Source organism: Myzus persicae, unplaced genomic scaffold (assembly GCF_001856785.1).
Source record: "Myzus persicae strain clone G006 unplaced genomic scaffold, MPER_G0061.0, whole genome shotgun sequence".
Classification (NCBI taxonomy): Eukaryota; Metazoa; Arthropoda; class Insecta; order Hemiptera; family Aphididae; genus Myzus; species Myzus persicae.
In genome coordinates this window covers 403,701-421,475 of record NW_019101697.1, presented here as the reverse complement: position 1 = coordinate 421,475, position 17,775 = coordinate 403,701, and the positions used below count along the sequence as shown (strand labels likewise).

Genomic DNA, 17,775 nt, shown 5'->3' with positions numbered 1-17,775 from the left:
TAAGTCAATATGCAATACAAATTATTGATGTTCCTTTTCTATGGCCATAATATGTTAATTGTTATCTTAACTGTTAACCTTGTTTGCAATAAATTTCCCCTCAAATACCCGCTATCGAATACATATATATATATATATATTATATATATAACGTAATATAATGAATTCAATCACTATTTTATTTTATAAAAATGAAATACAAGACTATTTACTTATAGTGTACATGGATAAACCAGGTTAATTGGTTCACAGTCATAGAATAGTTAATCAAAATTGAAGGTATCTTGATCTGAAAGTATCAATAAATTTCAATTGAGTTTTGTATAGGACAAATTAATTTTGATATGAACATTTAAGAACAGCCATCCATTTAACAACCGTAAATCATTTTTTAAATTGCAATGCTCTCTTGTTTCGAATTTGGAAAGTTTACTGATTAATTTTAAGTTTTCACTTAACAAGTTTTTGCGTGCCTACAAATTTGACTAATTAAGAGAACTAGAGGAGTTACAGTTTTCATACTCGTAATCTATTTTGATCTTACTATATTATGTAAATTTATGACAAATTTTCGAGGTATTACCCTCACTCCATTATTTTAAAAAACGTATTGACATATGAAACATGTACACACAACTTAATTTGCTACAAAATATATGTATCACTAAGTAGTAATAACTAAAATTTCATATGATACATTTCAATAAACAATAAAGAAATTACTGTAAGAATAAAGCAGAAATTAATGTGCATGAATCAAAACATATTGGTAGAATAAACTGAATAAAATACTCACAATAATTTGGGGAGCTTTGTCGACACATGGTTTACTAACTTCTTTGATGTTAAATTTACATTATTTATATGTTTTTTTTTTAGCTGAAATAATATAACTTATATTTTACTTATTGTACTTGTAAATATCTTTTTTTTTTGTGTTCAATGGTTTAACTTTTTCATGAAAAAATGCTATTTTGACCATATTCGATCCTACATTATAGTAAGTTAAATTAAAAATTAAATTGACACAAAAATCAGTACTTTTAAGTTCAAACCTCTTAAATTTAAGTATGTTGTATGCTCCAAATTACAAAAAATAGTTATTAGCTTCATCGTACGTGTTTCTCTGTAACTTTTACTCATAATCAAGTTAGCATGAATTTTGTACAACTGTTTGTTTTACAAACTGCAACATTTCGTTATACTACGAAAACCATACTTAATTATGAGCAAAGTATTTACAAAATAAACAAATAATGTTACACTTCTACAACTTTAATTTAAAATATCGTTTTAATGCAACGGGTACCTAAAGGATCATTTTCTAAAATTACATCCGGAGAATGAATAAACTCGAGTCTCTTGTGTTCATATTATTTTTTTAACTTCTTTAATCTTATAAGACACAAAACTTTTCATCTTAAACGAGACATTTTGCAGCCTTGACTATTGTCGGTATGAAGTATTTTGATGATACTACATAGAATCGTTTAATGTTCATAAGACAAGCAAATTTAAACATTCCACGCTTTAAATCTACCAAGTCTCATGTAGTTATAACAGCTTAAATTGAATTTACGAACATAATATAATACAATGATAAGTAGATAAAAGGATAACTACTAAGAAATATTTATACAGTTTCAAATGCAAATAACTATAAATATTATAATTTCCATGAAATGCACCATTATTATATCAATTAATATATGGCCAAGTAATATGTACCTACTTAATATTAATGTGATCCCTAATGCCTATTAATACTATCCATATCTGGGCATAACTAACATGAAATGTTTAGGATTTATTATTATTTAAAATTGTAAGTCTTCGTAAAATACCTAGCATAATATATAATATAACGTAGGTACCTACTCTTGTACTACTACTATTATATCATTTACTACTCAATACTCATGATATAACATGTTACTGGAAAAAATAACATATTTGATAGTATCAATAGGTACACACAAGTACACAAAATATTACTAGTTACAAGTATTATTCGGACAGACAGTTGTGTATAATGATTTATGAATATATATGGATTAAATTATTATTGATTGGAAAACATATGAAACGCATATCTATTTTGATATTTCTGTAAGCCGAGTTTGTACCGTCTGAAAATAAAGAAATTTTACTTTTCTAAAACAATCACAATGGTAGAAAAGTTATTCTAAAGATTTTATGTTATACGTCATATTTAGATACAAGACTATAAGCAAATTGTTTATTTGATTGTTATCAAGTAATATCAACATAATACATCCATGATCCATTGTCTGTTATAAATATAAAATTAAATCCCGATTGTGTCCGTCTTGGTTATAATGCATTTTCCCCAAAAAATGTAATTAAACTATTATTTGAACTCTACATTATTATACGTTATGGTTTGAAAAAATATTTTTTAAGACTCCTCAACAATCTTCACATAATATTTATAAGATAATTAATATTGTTAACAGTCAAATTGTTTAAATTTCAAACAAAATTAAAGAATATTAATAATGGTCAATAATGATTTTAATTACTTTATTTCTAAAAAAAAATATAAATTGTAAAAAAAAAGCTAGATATCGGTTTATCGTAAAATAAAATAAGCAATAATAAACAAAAATCTAATTAAAAGAAAGCTTTTAATAAGATACAACTAAAATTAATATATACAACTTATTTAACTAAATTATGTTTATGTTCTACCATGGCTTATATTAGATATTCAAAATAAAATTTGTTTTTGTTTATGTCAAGTTATTTAATAACAATAAGTGTTTTTGCATTTTAATATGTAATCTATTTTATCTAACGTTGTCAGTTAAGAAACGAACAATTGAAATTTATGAAAATAATATTTTATATCCATTAAGAGATAAGTTGTAAACTGGAAACAGTGAAAACCAATGCATTTAAAATCTATCTTAACAAATAATATTTTAAAAGTTGGATTATAGTGCAGGTAAAATATATTCGAATACAAAAAAGATTATTTTAAAATTGAGTCTTTTGAAGGTATAAGAGTAGTAATATATTTTTTATAACATCCACTGATGACTAAATATAATTCCGCCAGTAGTCCAAAAATACATACTCAATGTAATTAATGGATCTTTTTTAGTTACAAAAAAATATTATTTATTTTCAAATACACATAGTTACATTATAATAAAACCATAACTATTATTTATTAAAAAACTATTTAAAACTAGTATTAATTATAACTAGTGATAACTGACATCAATGCTTATATTGTAACTAATTGACAATTTGAAATATGTCGTTGTATTTATTTTGAATAGGGAATGTTAAGATTTTAAACTTTTATACATTTCACTTGAGTAAAGATGTAATTCATTGAACATGAGTATTCAGAATAATAAAACATAGTGTTACCTGCTCAAAGTTGACGTATTTTTTTGATTATTTAAATACAAAAACTATTATTTGATTTGGCTATTTTCCGAGTATTCTAATTTACGATTAAACTGCTACATTATAGTCCTAGTATATAATAAATACATAATCAACATTAATGGTGCGTCAGTTGATGAAAAAGTAATTTCTACGGTCTTTCCTAAACAATTTTAGCGACTCTTGCAAGCTTTAGTAAGTATAGAAAACACTTTAAAATTATAAATATATTCATGTGAACTAGGTTTTGAACCAAAACATCATAGGATAATAGCATAACAGGTGAATACTTGATTTTCTCCAAGTATGCTTCATTCTCATGTGGGCATCTTAAAATATAGATTATGATTAAGCTTAGGGACCTATAACTATTATGATTTCGATAATATTCCACATTTGCATTTTATCTCATTATATGTTATAACTCAATACACACCTATATCATAGTATACATATATATATATATATATTATGTTACTGTCAAAGACATAAATCAAAGAATTAACGTTAATGACTATCCAATAACGATATTTCCAATCAAATTAGACTATATAAGTAATATGATATTGGCTAGGAAACAACGTAAGTCCCCATTATTTTAGGGCATTGATGCAATCAGCAATATTTTCTGGATAACGAAGATAATTCCAGTCTTTTTTCGGCCATAGTTGATAAAAAAAAAATGTTTGTTCAATTTTCTTTTTGAATTAAGAAACGTACCTGTGTTGTAAAATCGAATTATCTAATCGGTAGGTACTAACAAAAACATACTTTTGAGTAATATGTCAACCATTGTACAGTTTAAAGTAAAAGATATCAGTCGTCCATTGACCGTCAGATACATTTACATAGAAGGTACGAGTATACAATATAAATCACAATAGCGAACAATTTATTTGTTACAATATTTCTACTGGCATATTGCATAAAATATAATACCTATCAAAAGAATAGACCGATTTTTCTGTGCACTTGGTAACATCATTTTAAATTTCTAACCCAATTTAAATATTTTATTAAACTAAGTTATCAATATTTTGAATTTTCTACCATTAGTAGGCATTAAGGTAATCTCATTGTTAGATTTTCATTAAATGCATTGACAAAACATCTGATTTTTTTAAAGATTGCCTATATTTTCTGTTAATGACTATAGTAAGCATTGACGATATCGTCTACTAATGTTAGGCATTAATGATATTTGCTAGGGAATTACGTTATTACCTAAATTACTCCATTGACGGTAACATAATATATACCTATATGTATGTATAGGTATACTTGAAATATGGAGGTAATTACGTATGTTTTATTGGACCATCATGAAATATTATAATATAACACGATAAAGATCGTATCTTATAACCATTGATAAATTATAAATTATATTTTATTCATTAAAAAGATTTACTCACGTGTTCGACTCCGAATTGGCAATGTCTTATATAAAACCAGGGATGGTAAAGACACAAAACACATCCGAAACAAATCACATACGTCTTACAATAATTAGTGTTTTCGGGGCTGAATGCCAAAATATCGGGCGTCAAAGCCACTTAGAAATATCGTTTGTATATATATATATATATGTATACACAATAGTGTATGCCGACTTGGCGCAAAATCCCGAGCAATAAACATCGACGTTAATCGTGGTACCGGGGCCCAAGCGAGGGTGTGATAGTCTTAGTCGTCTGCATGGAACTTTTCTTCTTCTTCCGGTCTATTTCTCTCTCCACCCAATTCCTCTCTATACCCCGAAACACACACACACACACACACACACAGCAGCACGCACTTGTGCACATGTGAGGTTTTTTTCTACGTCTCGATATTACTATAATATTCTTTGGAATTATTATGATACCGTCCCCGGGAATATGAAATCACCATCCACGTTTCATTTCATTTCGTTTGTTTGTAAGTTTATTTTTTCTTTTTATACTCCATTTCGTGTTGTTACAATGAACAATTCAGTTTTCATATACGAGTAACGCATATAAGAGTATATGTATAATATATATACATATATATGTACAAAAATAAAAGATCAAGAAAACGGAGTCTGGATAACAGTATAATAGAACGAAAAGAAATAATATATCGACATATTTTCGAAAAGATCAAACCACTCAGTGGTTTTTGAGTTCGACCTCCGCCGCCGCCGCCTCCGTCGATAAGTTATTTGTGGAATAATATAAACGACGACACTGTTTAGTATTATTATTATTACTATAGGACGGGCAGCGGTGACGATGACAAGAATGGATTTCTAACAATAGCGTACACAAACCCACACAGTTACGTGGATAATATATCGTTATAATTTGCTAGTAGGTTACTGTTGTACGAGTGTGAAACAAACGGTTGATATCCTAGGATTTGTCAAAGTCGACCTACACCTGATTATGCAGTGTGGTGTATTGTCCTGGCGAGGATGAATACAAATCGCTCGATGCCCGCCGATATAGGGCACCGAAACAATACGCCCCATAATGTCGTGAATGCAGCTGAGGACGTTTCTCGCGATTTCTATTTATTATTTTTTTTCAGAAGAGTACGTCTTACTCCACTCCCCCGCCGCCCCTACGGCTCTTGACTATCGGTGGAACAACACACCTGCGGAGAACAGTTATTATTGGGTTTTAGAGAAAATACACAATAATTGATACGATTATATTAATATCGTGGAAAAAATTAATGTTTTGAAGCCAACGATACATTTCCGTTTTCCTCAATCAGTGTACAACAAAAAAATGAAAGCTGCGTAACATGTAAAAGGGTAAAAAAAAATTAAAAAATCGTTTTTACCTAAAATACTAAAGAAGGTACTTATATTGAAAAAAAAATGTTTCATTATCTTTAAATTATTATGCTCTTCCGGTTTATACTAAGTGTTATGACTCCAAAAACCACACTAAAACAGTAATACCCGATTTGCATTAAAACGACGAACCATCTGAGTATAACATGATTTTGTAAATAACCGCAATTACACGGGATAATCTATACATCATGAAAATAAGTGCAGCTTTGAATTAGCATTTAAATCAATTTTAATTTTTCTTAAAATGTCGTTAAAATATGGCCTATATAAATTACGTAATTTAATCTCTCGAAAAACACCGGTGCATATGACTTCCGACTTTAAAGGTCGTTTTTGTTGCGGTATTATACGCGCGTTACTAATAGTACTTACCCAAACATATTATGTTATGTCTGAATCTGATTATTCCGCGGTCGTCTGACCGCTGCCACGCTGATTAACTCGGAAACAAACTTATACATTAAACATTTAGGTACAATGTACGAGTTACAGACATATTGCATTGTTGTAAAACGGATACTGTCGTGTCCGCATGCGTGATGCCAGTGCGTTATTGTTATCTGCAATTATTCGTTGTAATGCGAAATGCTTTGCTTCTATGCTCATACTCGGTTATCGATTCGAAGTTCACCACATGCATGTTACATATAAAGCTTCTTTTTTTGAAAAATGGACGCAAATCGAAAGATCTCCGGAGTCTGCAGGGTCCCATATCATTTGTTTTTTTTTTTTATATAAATGCTTTTTCCCCCTGACGCGATTTTAATTTGTTCGCTATACTACCTACGTAGCTGTACGTCGTTCTTTAAACCTCGCCATTTCATGATTAACGAAATTATAACTTTTTTCCGACGTTTGTGCAATATCGTGTTTTAAAACATTTAACTCCATAGTATAAGGCCATAAACATCATTTTAATTGTATAAAAATGAAGTGTAGTGTGAAAATTCAAAACCCGCGTAAAATCAAGATTAAAAAGGATAGACTGTGGCCCAAAAATAACGAATGAACGGTAAAGGATATCTCAAAATCTGTAGATGCGATATGCAAAATGACTACATTACATAATTCAAAGAAGATTTTAAATAATGGCAACCGAATATTTTAATTATTTAACTCTTAATTACTTACATCAGACTGGCCTACATTCCTGTAATCGTATGTTGATACCTATTATAATTTATTATATTATTATAATATTTGGCCATTACAAAAAACAACTATTATTCATTGTTATGAGGTTTAAACTTCTTAATTTGTTTTAATTAAATAATTTATGGTTTACTAGTTTGTACGTTTAAATTACAAGGTTGGTATTAGTTATATCATTATTATTATTCATAATGTACCGTTTAATTATTTTTCCCAAGCACATTAACCTATTCATTTGTACAATAATTACTATATTTTGTCCAATGTAGTGATAACATCAACACAACTAAATTGTTAATGTTAAGTTATTCGTGTTTAAAATATACATTTTTATTAATTTGCACGTAACTGTTAAGAATCACACTGAAAAGTAAAAAAAATAACTAACTCGAAATTTTTTTTAAATTAAAACACATAATTATTAATTTATTTATGAAATTTACATCTATTTCACTCACGATTTCATGAATTTTAAATGTAGGTACAATGTTTTTTTCAACAAACAATTTTCACCAACTTACAGTGAAAATGTACCAATTTTAAAATATGTACAAGAAGTTTTATTTTGAACTTTTTTTTATGCATATTCAATAATCTATAACACTCTATACTATAAAATATGTTTTAAATCTGTATTATTTATTACTTTTAACATTTATATGTTTCGAATGAATTATTGTATTTTACACTCTTTAATAAAATTAATGCATGAGGACTTAATGTTTGTTTGATTAATTATTGTATTATCTAAAGCATTTTAATATTTATAGAAAGTTGTTAGTGAACATTAGCATAATGGTATAATGAATAAAATATATTTTATTGTTAAATCAGATTGAATTCAACAAAAGTACAGAGAAACTGAAAAACTCGCTAAATGTTATTTTCTTCATCAGAGAGGATATTGATTTTTCTTTTTTTGTCTACCTTATTTTTTACCACTCAACCGCAGTGTTCTGCATTCTAGTTTTCTCCTACTAATATATGTTTTAATTTCACTGACAATTTCATTTCATATACACATTTGTCGTATATTCTTAGTTTATAGTTCTAAAATTAAAAACTCTGCACAAAGATTTATAAAAAAAAGCATTTTCCATAAATTTAAATTATTTTCACGGTCACTAATAATTTAAAATAATGTTATGAAAATAAAATTAAATACTCCATTTTTCATTCAATTTCAAGAATATCAGATTGTTTTAATTTTTAAAGATATTTTTTTATAAAAAAAAGTTCAAAGACAATTAATTAAGATCATAATCACGATAAGACGATGAGTCCATTATTTTATGTTTAGTATATAGAACTATTTAATACAAAAAATACAATTTCTATAATAATCATAATGGTTTAATCATTATGAAATTTTTATTAAATTGATTGTACAATACAATTACTGTTATACACCCGCACTTGCCCAAAGTTAATCTTAATAAACTAAAAATCGAAAATTGATTTTATTAGTAATCAATTATTTTAAAAAAACATTGTAAACATTAAATATGACTCATGGGACCAAACTAAAATATAACCAATAAAATAATTATCACCGTTTCTTTTTTTTTTAGGTTAGCTATAGAATTACATAATATGTTTATTGCCCGGAAAACATTTTTTAAGAAAAGAGTAGATGTCTACTTCATTAGTTTCATAACACACTTGTTCATCATCTTACCCTCTTAACTGGTGATATTTTCATACATTTATAAGATTTTGTTGTGAACTTAAAATATTAATCTTAAACTCCTCATAACATATTTTAAAAATATTAAATACATTTCAAAAATCATTTCTCCTGATCTTTTTTGTGAGCACTTAAAAATAAAAAACTGAATATTTTAAATACTATACCTATTGTAAATTAAGCTCTACTCAGAGTAGCTTTACAAATGTGAGGGTTTAACGTATTCAATCACTGCTACTTCAAAATGTTAAATAATATAACCATACTAAATATTACATCAAGATAAGTAAAGTGAAATTAATAACCTACCTATTAATTATTATCTTATTCGCTTTTTTGGTATCAAACTGTTCATTCATTCAAAGAATAACCATTATAGATGCACAAAAAATAATTCGCTCAAATACACGAATATTATGAATAAATAACAGATCTATGTTTTATACTTCTAAGAATATAACTACAACTTTTATTATAATATTGCTGTGAGGGTATAATACATGGTCTTTGAATTTTTATTATCGAAATCTACCATTTTTGTGAGCATTATCTTAATTGGTAAATGTAAGTTCCTAAGCGAGACAAAATAGCAGGTACAAATTACCCATAATATTTAAGTTCCTACTTGAAAATATATACCCATGTGTATGCACCAACATAACAAAAATATACACATACTATATTATGTGAATTCTCACTCGAATAAAATAAACTTAAAAAGTTTAAAAATACACTCTCCCTAATAAAAATTACAAAATTAAATAAGTACCTTATCATATTTTTTTCCCACTTTAATATGATTTAGGAATGGCATCTTACATTTTAGTATGGATAAAATTTGTTTGTTTTGTATTGCGTAAAAAAGTTCTCCAATTAAATTTTTGGTTTAATCTTGTCCAGTGTTATTACAGATAAAAATCGATTAATAAATTTGTTTCGTATAGGCATAATAAAAATTATAAAAAAATGAGTTATTTATGGTTTACTTCGAAAGCCTACACACTTAACAATAGTAAACATATGAAAAAAGTTATGTGGCTATTTTATTTTATATGTTTTAATTTACGTATCTAATCTTACTTGTGTAGTAACTTGCATGTTTTATTTTATCTCCGTGTTGGAATTTATACATGGGTATATTTTTTTCCTTAGGGAACTTACATATGTAGCTATATAGGTACCATGCTGCAATTACGTTTCATGTTGGAACTTACAAAACCTCATCTAAATATTAAACATTTCTTACAACGATTAACTATTATTTTATAATATAAAATAAAAGTATAAATATTATCTACATACACAACCTATCAAACTAAATAATTGAAGAAATTAATCAGTGCATAAAAAAATTTAGCACAAATTAGCAAACACTAAAAATATTATAAAAAGTAATGAACTATTAGTTTCGGCCTTGGATTATTTTCAGGTAATGTATATACTAAACATAAGTAAATAAAAAAATAAGCATATAACATGTACCTACTAAATACTTAACACCTAAAAATTAATATTAACAAGTATGTTAAATATTTAATAAAGTATATAAATGAATTACTACAGAGTTCATTGTTCTTTATGATTTATACATTTTTTTTAATTTTAAAATTTTTTTATATGTGTATTAAATTTTAATTTTTAGATGCATAATTATTTATAATTGCACATCATATATGTATATATTTTTTTAATATTTATTTATATTAAATGAAGATGTCCCGAGGATGAATCTATAGTAGTGAGGTAAAATATATAATACACATGGCGTTTACGAGCTTATATTTTAAACTAATTGATCCTGTGCACTTCGTTGCTCGTTAAAAATGCCAACTCTATATGAAACTCGCCCGTGATAATGCGAACAGTAAATTATCAGGTTAGCGATCCACCAGTGGTGGATTTCGGACCCCGCTAGGTGAATATACTCTATAAAATATTTTTTTTTTATTTTTTTTGATTGTGAACAAGCTATTCTAAGTGTAACTCAGTCACCTTGGTAGGCAATTTGCATAAATTTGATTTGATGCATGCTTAAATACCCGATCTAACCGATAACCAATGGCAACCAAAAAACAAAAAAAATACTAATTTCTACTAAAAAATTAAGAATAGATTGTCGAATTTTGCTTTTTAATATCTACACGCCTTTCATCACTGAATCTTCAATTAATGTTTTTAGATCATGGTATTTAAAACATAACGATTGCCCTATTATTATAATTTATAATTTATAAAATGTAACTGTTTTTTTTAAATATAAACCAAAAGGCAAAAATTGAAGTAGTAATTATTAACAATACACAGTATCATAAACATTGCAATAACAACTAATTTTGTCTGAAATATGAGTATATCCAAATCACCAAGTAAATATTACACAGTATTAACGTTCTCTATTTCTATTTTTATTATATTGTATGAATTATGATATGTCAGTAAAAGTTTGCTTATAAGACAACAAAATTATTATAAGCGAAACACACAGGAAATTACAATTTTTAGCCATGGTTTTGCGTGTTTAACAATAATGTTTTATACAAACAATATTTTTTTTAGTTGTATACTTGTATGCACCAATAGAATATTTAAACGTAGATTTTCTTCAATAACACTCAAGCATCATGTTATTCGTCAATTATTCAATATAATCCAAGCTTCTAGACAATCCTTAAATACCCAGATAGTATGTAGAAATGTGTCAAAATGGATGATTGAACATTTACGGCTGTTCAATATATTATTATGTATTTCATTTAAAATATTCAAAGATTTTGTATTTACAATAATCTTATGAATGATTGATATTTGTCTTCGTTGTTGTTGGAGGTAAAAAAAAATTAACAATAATCATCTATTCGATAGAACGAAATCGCAATTTCAGTGTGGGTAATACTTTATATTCGATCAAGTTGTACGGCTTCCGCACGAAAAATCAACTAATAAGACCAGATATACCTATATAAATATTGCATGGTATGAAAAGTGCTACATTTCGTTTATTTCCCACGGGAATATAATACATACAATTGTCTGTATATATGGGTACGCTTTAGCAATGACCATATAAAACAAATCAAAATTAGGTTGTCCCTTGAGCACAAACACTAAAATTACATTTGATGGTATTTATCAATATACCTAAAAATTTAAATTTACAGTGCGTTGGTATGATAGCTATTTTAAAATCAATATTTACAAACAGTCATTTTTATTATATTTTACATCATATTAAAAAAAACTTTTAAATTCACTTAATAATTATTCTTAAATTGAATATTTTATTTATTGATGTTTTACCAAACCGTACAACACTACTACAGTATTAATAATACCCCGGTAAACTTACAACTAAAACTACACACTAGAGTACTACTTACTAGTACTTCATAATATTATACAGCTTCCGTAGTCCCATTTGAGAACATTAAGAATAAATGAAAGTGAATCTTACAAGTATATCTGATTTATTAGGCAAACTAAAATCTGAAACTTAGCTAACCTATAAGTATAAATTAACAACAAATATGGACACAGCAATTTAGGAGATTGGAGACACGCAGTTTAGATATAATATTATGAGGAGCTCGTAGCCAGGCAAGTGCGGACAACATCCAAAATATTATTTTTTCACTATTTTGAATGTTATTTATCTATCCACATAAAACTGTTTTAGTTTAAAAATGTGAATTTGAAAAAAATATGTATACCTAATAATATATAGTCTCCACTCTAAACCAAAAACTAGCGGTTATACGAGTATGTATGTCAGCAATAAAATCTGCGCTATTAGCTACGTACTAAAAATATTTGACAAACATTAATTAGTAATATAAATACAATTTAGGGAAAAAATGTGATACCACGTTAATATTTTATTCATTAACAAATAAAAAAAACAATTTGAAATAAACAAGAATCAAGTTGACAGTTCACATATAATATGTTCTAAGAAAACAAAGTCGTTCAATAATAGATTTTTAATTTACTTGCAGGACAATAAGAAAAATATAAATCTTATTGTGGACAGTTGGATATAAATTCAATGTATCTATTATGATATAAGTCAACATAATATTTTATAATAATTTTTAGTAAAAAAAAAACGTATATAAATAAATTATCTTCTATATTCTATATTACAGATTTTCACTGTTTTTTTTTTTTTAATTTGTTAATACTTAGATTGGTGTATAGTATTGGTACATTAATTTAAAAAAGTATATATTTTTATTACACTTATTTCGATCTTTTCCGATTTTATAATGCAATATATAATATTCGTATAGATACATACATATATTTTTATTTTATATATTTAGTAAATATTCATGATTTTGAGTAAAAGGGTGTAATGCGTTTTGTCCTTATTTTTGTTTGTTGTTTGAGTTATTATTTACCTTTTGAGAGAGCTATCCGTAGTGACGGGAGTGCACCAAAAGTTTTATTTATACCCACCTACATAAAAATACAAATTCGAAAGTTGTATCTAGTCAGTACTTTAAAGAGCACATTTTCGGTCTGTTTAGTAGTATTTTTAAACGCAATGAAAAACTACCAACAAATTAATAATGTACCCATTTTAAAAAAAATCTACTTAGTATTGTTGTATTGTGATAATTCAAAAATAATAATCTTAAATACTTAATAATTGTGTATTAGGTACTTATAGTGTATTCAAGATGGCAATCTGTGTGTGTGTTAACCCACCGTCAGATTTTGCTTGATAACAGAGTTGTTTGTTATATAATTTAGAATTTAATGTATAAAAGTGTCTTAGTTACTCTTTGGTATTAGATATCGTATCAACGCCAAAATACCAGTGATCGGGTTGAACACTTTTCGTACACTTTGCTGTTAAAGAAAAAGTTTCATGTATTCCACAACATTATTCTGTGTTTTTGAATATAATATAAGTACACCTACTTCAGTTCTACAAAAACATTTTTCCAGCCGATAATTATTGTTCTATCAGATAATGTACCACACTTGGCTGAAATGTCTTTACATTTTTGAACTGAGTACCATTATAAATATTTTTTTCTGGCATGCTTTAACGATACAATTTCAAAATATATTTTGTTTTTTCAAACTGGAACATTACTGTATGGTTACTCGGACAAAACCTTTGTGTTGGCACTTGGCAGTACCCCAGGCTCCTGAAGTAATTCAACAGAATCTTTTTTTTCTACATTTACAGGTAACTGCCAACTTTCAGAATGGTTGTAAAACTACTAAGGTTTTTATTTTCAAATAATGTGGTTTAATTGTTAAGCTAAAAATTCTTATTTAAAAACTAACAGTTAGTTCAAAATAAACATCATTTTTGTAATCAATATTATCATTTCTCACAAGACAATATGATAGTCGATATATTTCGTAAGTAATAATATTATAATAAGTAGGTATATAACGTTCAATACAATCTCCACAGTATGTATTATGGTTAGATATGTAATATGTATGGTATAAACAAAGATACAGCCAACCATATTTATTCAAAATTCATTGAATGACACCAACAGCTCTTAATCACACAAGGTCAAAAACCATACAAGTAAAACCACTCATAACAAATTACATCTTCAAAAATGGATATCATTATTTTTATTTTTACAATCAACTGAAAGACATTCAAACAGACATACAAAAACATAGAAAGTCATTTAACCGAATTTAACATTACAATTGGAATTTGACAAGTCAAAAGTCTTTTAATTGCTATTCATAAGGACATAACATCCAATTGTTTTCATACTCAGAGGCATGATATTTTACCCATAAATTAATTAAATTGACCATTCCAAAGCTTGTTTTAGAAACTATACAAAATTCCAAATAACGTTTTATCACATAGAATCCAATCTTAATGTTATCGTTTATCAATATTATTATAATATTCAAGATCTGTATACAAATATCAGCTTTAACAATTAAAAATTTCAACTTTAAATGACTATAGGTATATTATAATTTATAGCAAAATATATAAATATATAATGACTAAATTATTTAGTATGGTGAATTTAGTTACACATTCAATTTTGATACCAGAAAAACTCACGGTCAATTAATATATTCATTATTATAATAGATTAGTGTAAGTACATTATACAATAAAATTATTATTCTGTAGATGAAATATGGCTATCACCTCATCAAAATCTTTTGTTATCAACCCAAATTCGCTATGTTTCTGTTAATTTGAATAATTGTTTTATTTTTTATCTCACCAACGAACACTAAATAAAAACACTAAATTAATCGAAAAAAAATATAATTTGAAATATGAATGAAATATCAAACAAATAAGACGGATATTTTAAGTTTAAATACAGTTTTATCAAATTTGCTAGGTACTTTTTAAGCCTATATATTATATTTATATGAATATTATACACGGTGTCTATTCGATGAATCTCATCTAGGTACTGTTATAATTTAAACTAATATAATGTAGTAACATTGGTTTCATCTAATTAAATACGAAATGTAATACCTACACTTATAGCGAAAAAAAATTTTTCTTTTTTTCTCATTAATATTGATATTTAATATCACCAAAATGTTACACAAATGTTCAGTTAAATTAATCAAAAATAAAATAAAATAAAGACTACATTTTTTAAATTTTATCACCAAAATAATAATTCCAAGGGTTTTTGAATAATATTCTTAGGTGAATATTACTTCACTAATCCACTCCAAAAATTTTAATTTGTATAAATCAATTGTTGTGATAATTTTATTATTTAATAACTAAAATACATTATAGTTTAATTCAATAAATAATCTGAATAGTACAAACAATTTTGATTGTCGAGAAAATGAGATGGATGTATCACGTAATGCTTAAAAAAAAGGTTATGTATAGGTTAAAAACGAGTATTATAATAAACCCATTAAAGGCCATTAGTAGAACGTTAGACCTGTAAGAAACTATTTTAATTCTGTTACAAAATATTGTTGTATCTTCAAATATTATAATTTATAATGTATGCTTTTACTAGAGGTAAATCGCATTATATGCGTCATATGTATTTATGAAAAGGTAACCGTATAATTAGTAGATTACGTTCTGAAATTGTTTTATTTTATGTACAATATATTTTGTGGTGTAAGATAAATATTTAATGCGGTACACATTTAATCTAATGTTCTGAAACAAAACTAAATGGCTGGTTTGTAGAATATAGCAATAAAATCTTATAATACAGCCACATAATGGCTTTAATAGTTCGAAATCGAACAATTTCCGTTTTCCACAATATCAAATCAAAAATACTTTTGGTCATAAAACAAGTCGATCGTTGATGATATAGTGCAAAAAAAAATGTGTAAAAAGAATAATGTATTATGTAATACGAGTATGTTTACAGAAAGATTTATCCATACAAAAAACCATACATGAAAATTATTTTTTAGAAAACCATTAAACCGTGTATTTGCTACACAATAATTTGTATTAAATTGCACATCATCCATATAGTTTTGTGATGTAGTCGTCGAAGTTTAATGTTATTTTTTACAGGGGACGTACAGAGAGAACAAAAAATAAATATCTATAATAATATAGTGGTTGATAAAAAAAAAAAAAAAAACTTACGACAAAAAAATATCACACTAAAAGCTATAGCAAACTGACAAAGCATTCTATGCAGATGTATAAATTTAATTTATTAAGTGTATCTTATAGCTTAAACCAAAAATTTTATCAAAGGTATATATGTTACTTTGATTGTATGAACACAACTACATGTTGTAAATTATAATATACATATAGTACTAGCATATAAAAAATATGGGTCCTGTAGTTGTCCGCTAAATTTGATTTCCAACTAGATAATATTAGTGTGCTTATGTTCGTTTTCGCAGATAGTTGTTTAGATTTTCAGCAAACTAAATTTTTTTGATGCATAAAAATAATTTAAATAATCTTTATGGTAAACTTGGACATTTTAAAATGCTCAGTCTTAAAGAACATGAAACTTTTATTGCTAAACTTAAGCATGTTTAAAAGTTGCTATTTAAGTATTTTATACTGCTTTAAAAACAATAATTACGTTATAGGTAGAAACATACTGTAGGTATTAGCAGTATATAAAACAAAATACAGTTAAAATATTCATTTTATGACTAATATAAGCTGAAGAGTAGCGGTATATAAAAATAGCATTAGTCTCAAAAAGTCAAATTCATGCAGCGTGTTTTTATATTTTTCTAAAACAAATAATAAAAACATTTTATACTCCCTAAATATTATTTAAGTAAATAGTAATTACATTTTCATAAAATTTGGTATTTTGGTTTTGTGCTAATACAAGATAAATAATAAATATACTTAAATCTGTTAATTTCACGGAAGTTTAAAAAAAATATAATTTAAATTTATTCGTGTAATTTTATGTAACTCAAATTTTAAAAAAGGGTTTACTTATTTTTCATCGATTATAATATAATTTATAAATATGTAAAAACAAATTATATAAATATATATATTAATAAATAAAATTACATTAGGAATTTAAAATGTCATTTTTATCGCTTACAGTTGTACCTATTTATACAAAATTTACATTAACTAAATAATATATCGATATCGATGTAGGTTTAACCTATAATTGAGTTTAATTATTTAATTGCAACTGAAAAATATTTTTGCTTACGAATAATAATATAAAAGCTTACATAT

The 17,775-nt window shown here is 26.2% G+C and overlaps 1 protein-coding gene across 1 annotated transcript in view; it reads left to right on the top strand.

Annotated features, from left to right (window-relative positions):
• The window catches only part of LOC111030181 (ly6/PLAUR domain-containing protein 6B-like), a 62,775-nt gene that overhangs the window by 14,195 nt on the left and 30,805 nt on the right, over nt 1–17,775 (top strand). The window lies entirely within an intron of this gene.